Source organism: Otolemur garnettii, unplaced genomic scaffold, assembly GCF_000181295.1.
Source record: "Otolemur garnettii isolate 467f Iridium unplaced genomic scaffold, OtoGar3 scaffold00086, whole genome shotgun sequence".
Taxonomy (NCBI): domain Eukaryota; kingdom Metazoa; phylum Chordata; class Mammalia; order Primates; family Galagidae; genus Otolemur; species Otolemur garnettii.
In genome coordinates, this window is record NW_003852481.1 from 231,933 (window position 1) to 239,580 (window position 7,648).

Here is a 7,648-nt window from a genome sequence, read left to right on the forward strand (position 1 = left end):
GGAGATGGAGGTTGCTGTGAGCTATAATGCCACGGCACTCTGCCCAGGGGGACAGCTTGAGGCTCTGTCTCAAAAAAAAAAAAAAAAAAAAAAAACAAACAGTAACAACTAAAACACAACAAACATAAGGGAAGAAGGAGTAAGAGTTGTCACATTACATTATTTAAATCAATTTTCTACTAAAAAGTATGCAATATTTAGAGAAATAAGAAAGTATGGCTCATAGACAATAAAAAAAATAAATAAAAGCGGTTCTCAAGGAAATCCAGACATTGAACTTAAGACTTACATGAGCTATTTTAAAATAAGTTCAGAGAACTAAAGAAAACCATGCTTAGGAAGTTATAAGAACAATGTCTCACTAAATAGAGAATACAAATAAGGAAATATACTCATGCATTGTTTGACCAGGACACATTCAAAGAAATGTATTTTTAGGCGATTTTGTCTTTTTGCAAGCCTTCTACAAACCTGTATGTTACTGAATACTACAGGCAATTGTGATAAGATAAATATATCTAAACATAGAAAAGGTAAAGTAAAAACATAATTTTGGTTTGCCACTGACCAAAATGTCAATATGTGGTGAATGACTGTAGATACTATAAGATAAAGAATCAAGACTGGGTGCCTGTAACACAGGGGTTACGGTGCCAGCCACGTACACCGAGGGTGGCGGGTTTGAACCCGGCCCAGGCCAGCTAAACAATGATGACAACAGCAACAAAAATAGCCAGGCGCTATGGCGGGTGCCTGTGGTCCCACCTACTTAGGAGGGTGAGGCAAGAGAATCGCTTGAGCCCAAGAGTTTGAGGTTGCCGTGCAGTGACGCCACAGCACTCTACGGAGCGCGATATAATGAGACTCTCAAAAAAAAAAAAAAAAAAAAGATTACAAAAAAACAAATGGAAATTCTGGACATGAAAAGTATAATAACTGAAAAAAAAAAATTCACCAGAGGGGGCTCATTCGCAGATTTAGGAAATACAGGAAAGAGGAATCTGTCAGAGAAACAAAAGAAAGAAGAAACAGTTTCAGAGACTGGGGGGACACCAGCAAGTAGACCAACATAAGCATAAGGGAAATCTCAGGATGATAGAAGTGAAGAAGCAAAAAGAATACCTGAGATATCATGTCTGAAAACTTCTCACATTTGAAAAAACATTACTCTATGCATCCAGGAAGTGCAACAATTTCCAAGTACGAGAAATTCAAAGAGATCCAGACCTAGACACATCATAATCAAGCTGTGAAAGGTAAAGACAAATCGAAAAACTTGAACAAGAAAAATGACTCATCACATGTAAGTGATTCTCAGTAAGATTAATGAGCTATCATCAGAAATCAGAGCACAGAGGCAGTGAGATAATATTCAAACACCTGACGGTAAAAAAGAGGAAGCAACCCAGCCACTTTGGAGCAGTCCGCAGGCTTATGGCCTGCTTTTCTCCAGCTTCATCCCGCTGCGCCACACCAGGCACTACTCCCTGCAGCTATGGTGGTGAATGCAGCCGCCCAGGCCAGCCATTGATGCCCTGCCGCTGGTATTCACTCAATTCAGCCCTATTCCCAAGGGTGACATGAGAGACGAGGAGTTTGATAATGCCTGGGTGACATACTTCAAAAAGCCAGATACAGATGCCTGGGAATTGCATAAAGGGATGAACAGAGTTATTGGCTATGAGCTGGTTCCAGAACCCAAGATCACTGATGCTGCTTTGTGGGCATGCAAACTACTAAGTAATTTTGTTAGTGCAGCTCACAACCTAAGGACAAAGCAGGGCCTCATAAGGAAATCTACCCGTGTCATCCAGCAACTTAGACCAACTTTAAATGAATTGGGCATCTCCACTCCAAAGGAACTGGGCCTTGACAAAGTGTCAATCTCATGGATAGGCTTCCTTGGGATTTATTGATATTACTACTTGATTGTAAAGTCACTTGGAAATACTGATGGTAACATTACCTTATTTGAGCACGTTTTCCTTTATTGATGACCAAATGACAATGGTAACTTAGGCTTTCATAAAAGGGAAATAAGTTTGAACTGAAATTAGGTATTTGTTTCATGTGTTTGTATAGAGAAGAAGAAAATGAAATGCCACAGGGCCATTGATTTCAAAGTTTTATTGACTTCTTACATGCTGAGAGAAGTGCTTTTCTTCTTTGGAAACCATCCGACACAAAAGTCAGACATCAACATGTTTGAGTGCCGTTTGTAAAGTTGATACGTTAGCCTTAGTTAGGGGACTGGTAATCTGTAGGGATGTGTATACTTTCCCAAGTGAAAAGAAGTTTAGAAGTGGTCACTGAGATTGTCTTGGGGATATGCTGTGTAGTAGCCAAGTTCTCTCATATTGTCTCTCTTAGTGCTCCTTTCCTTTCTTGTTTTGCCCTATAAGTATCCATAACAATGCACTATACCTTTAGACATCAGAGCATTTATTGTGGCACATTTGGAGGCATTCTGGTTTAAGAACTGAGTAAAACACATAAGGCCTGCGTTAATTTAGAAGCCTCATAATATCAGAAACCAGCTGCTGGATAAGGAAGTTCTAGGTCTAGGTGATTTATAGTATAAGCAGTCTAGACTGCAGTTATCAGGGAAATAGGGTTAATATTAAGTTGAAATTTAGATGCCTTCTCTCTCTTTTTTTAAACTCGTGAAGTTTTTATTAAATCTACATAAGTAAAAATCATTTACCAAAACAAACAAAAAATCCAACTACTTATGGTGGGGATGGGGCCACCAGGGAGTGGGAATTAGTCCTAGTAAATGACTTCAACAAGGTGGCAGGACACAGGATGAATAGTAAAAAATCTACTATTTTTCTATATATTTGCAACGAATAATCAAAAAATTAAATCACAAAAACAATTTACAATCAAAAGAAACCAAACCTGCCACCATTGGTGCATGTGCTATGGGCGCCGAGCCTAAGCAATGATTTCTTAGATATGATACCTAAAGGACAAGCAACCAATGAAGAAATAAACTGGATAAAATACAAAATTTTTGCACTTTCAAAGACACTAATAAGAAAGTGAAAAGACAAATAACCAAATGGAAGAAAATATCTGTAAATCACATATCTGATAAGGGACTAGAAATAAAAACTGTGTGAAGAACTCTTACAAGACAATAATAAAAAGATAAATAACCTAATTAAGAAAGGTACAAAAGATCTGAAAAGACCTATCTCCAAAGAAGATAATACAAATTTCTAACTAGCACATGAAAGATGCTCAGCTTAATGAGTCATTAAGAAAACATGAAATCAAAGCCACAGTGAGATACCAATTCATATTCAGGATAGCTAGAATTATAAAAGACAATAAGTAACAAATATTGGCAAAGATATGGAGAAATGAGAAGCCTCATATTGCTGGTGGGAATGTAAAATTATATAACCAGTTTGGAAAACTATCTGGCAGGTTCTCAGAAACAAAAGTTAGTATATGACCAAGCAATTCTGCTCCCAGGGTTATCCAAGAGAACTGAAATTATACACCCAAACAAAACTTGTAGATGAGTGTTCATAACAGCATTTCCTAACATTGGAAAAGAGGGGACAACTCGAATGGAAAAAGAGAATATGCACATTCTCTGAATGTAATATTATTCAGCCATAAAAAGAAATAAAGTATTAATACCTGCTATGACATGTCTTAATCTTTAAAATATGGCATATAAAATAAGTCAGACACAAAAGGCCATGTGTTATATTTTATTTATATGCAATGTCCAGAAAAGGAGAGATCCATAGATATAGAAAGTAGATGAGTGGTTGGCAAAGCAAGGAGGAAAGAGGAAAACTGAAGTGACTGTTAACAGTGTGGGGATTCCTTTAAGAGTGATGGAAATGTTTTGGAATTAGTGGTGACGGTCACACATTTGTAAATAAAAGCCATTAAATTTTTTATTTTGTAACGTGAATTTTATCTCAATGAAAAAATAAAATTCTTAATTTTTAACTTGCCATATGAGGTTCTACTTGTTTTTACCCTAATTTGCTCTTCAGCCTTATGTTTTGCCATTCTCTCTCTTCCAGTCAGGATGGTCTTTCAGTTCCACAAATTCATAAATGCTCTCATTTCAAGGCCATTGTATACTCTATTCCCTTTGCTTGCACAGCCTGTTTTCTTAGCTTAGCTAATTTCAGCTCCTTCTTCAGGGTTTTGTATAACTATCACTTCCTCAGAAACAGTTTTTTGAATCCTCCGTGTACCATATTTTTACTACCTATTTCCCTTTACAGGTATGACTTGCCTTTGTAGTGCACTTACTTCAATGTTGGTATAATAGCCAGTGATTCCTAAAGAAATTATTTCTAAGGTCTTCTACAACTTTAAAATTGCAAGGTTCTACTCTCCTTACCTGGAACACTATCTTTAACCAATTCCTATAAGTCAAAAAAACTAATGAGGCTCGGCGCCTGTAGCTCAAGCAGCTAAGGTGCCAGCCACATACACCAGAGCTGGCGGGTTTGAATCCAGCCTGGGCCTGCCAAACAGCAATGACAACTACAACCAAAAAATAGCTGGGCATTGTGGCGGGCACCTGTAGTACCAGCTACTTGGGAGGCCGAGGCAAAAGAATCACTTAAGCCCAGAAGTGGAGGTTGCTGTGAGCTGTGATACCACAGCACTCTACCCAGGATGACAGCTTGAGGCTCTGTCTTAAAAACAATCAAAAAAAATAAGGAGAGATAGCCTACAATGTCATTACACACAAGGGTTTTAAAAGGCAAGGGCAAAGAAATGGTCATCCCACTTCAGGCAATGCCCTAACTACAATTTGAGAATCAACTCACCACTCTCTATTTGTAGTTGATGAATCAATTTTCCAATCTCTTGCTAACTAATGCTATGACGAACAAATTCACAAATAAAAAGCCAAAGGCCTTGAGCTTTGTAGTAAGAGAAAACATTTGGGAACCTGAAGAAGTCTTATCTCAGATATCACACTTCAATATTCCCATCATTAATGATCACACCATATATGTATGATTAATTAATTGGAATGAAGATGCACTGCTTTTTCCCCTTCCTTTTTGTGATAACTGCAACCAGCAAAAAAGTCATTTTTCTGATGGCTTGCTTTCTAACAATTACTTGGAATAAATGAGTTAGCTGCACACAATGAGTATATACGTATATGAAAATGCACTCTACAATTGAATGGTGTCCTATTCAGGGTTGGCCAGGACAGGCTCTGGCCACCCATGACCTTGAATTGCAGTTACTCAGTAAATACTCATCTTACTTGTTTTTATTACTTATTCTTAAATGTACATATAACACACACTTATTTTAATGTTTAATATTAGAAGTGTTTGGCCTTTATTCAAATAATTGTATATATCAACTAGCCAATGATAAAATTGGTTTGGTTATGTCATTTCATTTATAGTAGTTTCCAAGAACCTATTGATGATATATAGTGAACTATATATGTGATTAACCAGTTCCATGCTTACTTAGCATCATTAGTATCTGACTATAACCAGTTCTCAACTCATAGGGAAATTTTAGGTAAAGTTGTTCTAAATCTCAAATACTACAGTTTAAATACAAACAGGTACCAATTATCTTTTATTACTATAATATAAATGACTACCCTCAATATTAGTTGTTTTCCTCCTTTATTCCTAAAAACACCTTCCAAATAAAAGAACTGTTTTTGTGTAAAATTACTTATAAAGGTTTGTAAATAGGTTAAAAAGTATGCCCCAGTTTCTTTTTTCTTTTTTGAGACAGAGTCTCATTATGTCGCCCTCGGTAGAGTGCTATAGTGTCACAGCTCACAGCAACCTCAAACTCTTGGGCTTAAGTGATTCTCTTGTCTTAGTCTCCCAAGTACTGGCACTACAGGTGCCCACCACAATGCCCGGCTATTTTTTTGTTGCACTTGTCATTGTTGTTCAGCTGGCCCGGGCTGGGTTTGAACCTGCCAGCTTTGGTGCATGTGGCTGGCACTGTAACCACTGTGCTATGGGCGCCAACCCAGTTTCTCTTTTCTGTTTTTTAGCCTGCTCCCTGCTCTTGAGTAGAGGTAGTAATGAATAACAAAACAGACTGAAGGGGAAACATAACTGAAAAGTAGAAGGAAAAATTCTAAGTGTTATTAAGGGTATTTGTATTTTAGGAATTGAGATGCCAACAGTCTAACCTTTCTTCTTCCTATGTGAAGGGAAGGCTAAAAAGAGCCTGAAGAAAGCAAGAGAAAGCAAAGCCCCTCTGTGAAAATATCTTCTTTAAATATTCTATTAGGTTATTAAGTTTGAAATGTCTGATCTTCTTAAGTACTAAGTCTAAGACTTGATATCTCTGATATTTCACTTTGATACTTCTTTTTTAAATTGTGAAGGTACATTCTCCTTTAAAAATCATGTTTTGGCTTGTGATTATCTTTCAAATTTTTTTTTAGAGCAATTTTTGTGAAACCATAAGTAAATAAAAATGTTATTTTCAAATATGAGCTCCACTGTGGAACCAATTTAGCACAGACAGCTGAAAATATCAATGACATGTTTGGGAAGGATATGGTTAATGAATATACAGTATGATAATGGTTTGAGAAGGTACATACTGGTGATTTTTAATTAATTAATTTTTATTTTTTTGAGACAGAGTCTTAAGCTGTCACCCTGGGTACTGTGGCATCATATCACATAGCAACCTCCAATTCATGGGCTCAAGCAATTCTCTCGCCTCAGTTTTTCTATTTTTAGTAGAGATGGGGTCTCACGTTTTGCTCAGGCTGCCCTTGAACTCATTAGCTCAAGCAATTCATCTGTCTTGGCCTCCCAGACTGTTAGGATTACAGGCATGAACCACCGGGCCCAGCCATTCTGGTGATTTTGATTCTGATAGTGAGCCACATGGGCAACCTAAGACCAAGGGGGATAATGATGAACTGAAAGCTGTAGTGGAAGCAAATTCATTTCAACCATCTCAAGGTTTGATGCTACTATTCCAACCACATTAAGACATTCAGAACAAATGGGCAAGGTAAAGAAGCTGGATAGATGGGTACTTATATGAATTAAATGAGCATCAGAAAAGAAATTGTCTCGAAGGTTGCACCTTCTTTGCTGTCATGACACCACATTGTTAGGTGTGATGTGAAATAGATTCTTTCTTACATTTCCAGGTGTCTGGCACAATGGCTGGATAAAGATGAAGTGCGGAAACATAATATAAAATTGATTATTCATCAAAAAAGCTAATAGTGTCATTCAGTCGTCCAGGATTGGTTTATCCGCTATAGTTTCATGAAACCTGGTCAATCCTTTACAGCAAAGGTCTCCTGCAACCAACTGGATGAAGTGATCAGGATGCCTGCAATTAAGCAGCTGACACTGGTCAACAGCAAAAGGCCAATCCTCTTGCAAGACAATGCTCAACTACATGTTACACAAACAACACTGCTCAAACTATAGAAGCTGCACTTGGACACTCCCTGTCATCTACCGTATTCAACAGAACTTGCACCAACTGCACCAACTGACTACCCCTTCTTCCAGGCTTTGGACCATCTCTTACAAGGAACAATATTCCATTCTCAACAAGCTGTGGAAAATGCTTTTCAATTTCACTGCCTCTTGCTCTCCAGGCTTCTTTGCTGCTGGCATACGTAAGTTAC

General features: G+C 37.6%; 1 protein-coding gene across 1 annotated transcript in view; it reads right to left on the reverse strand.

Moving 5' to 3' along the window:
* Positions 1 to 7,648, reverse strand: part of LOC100954112 (protein NPAT) — a 52,304-nt gene that overhangs the window by 38,384 nt on the left and 6,272 nt on the right. The gene's annotated exons all lie outside the window — the stretch shown is intronic.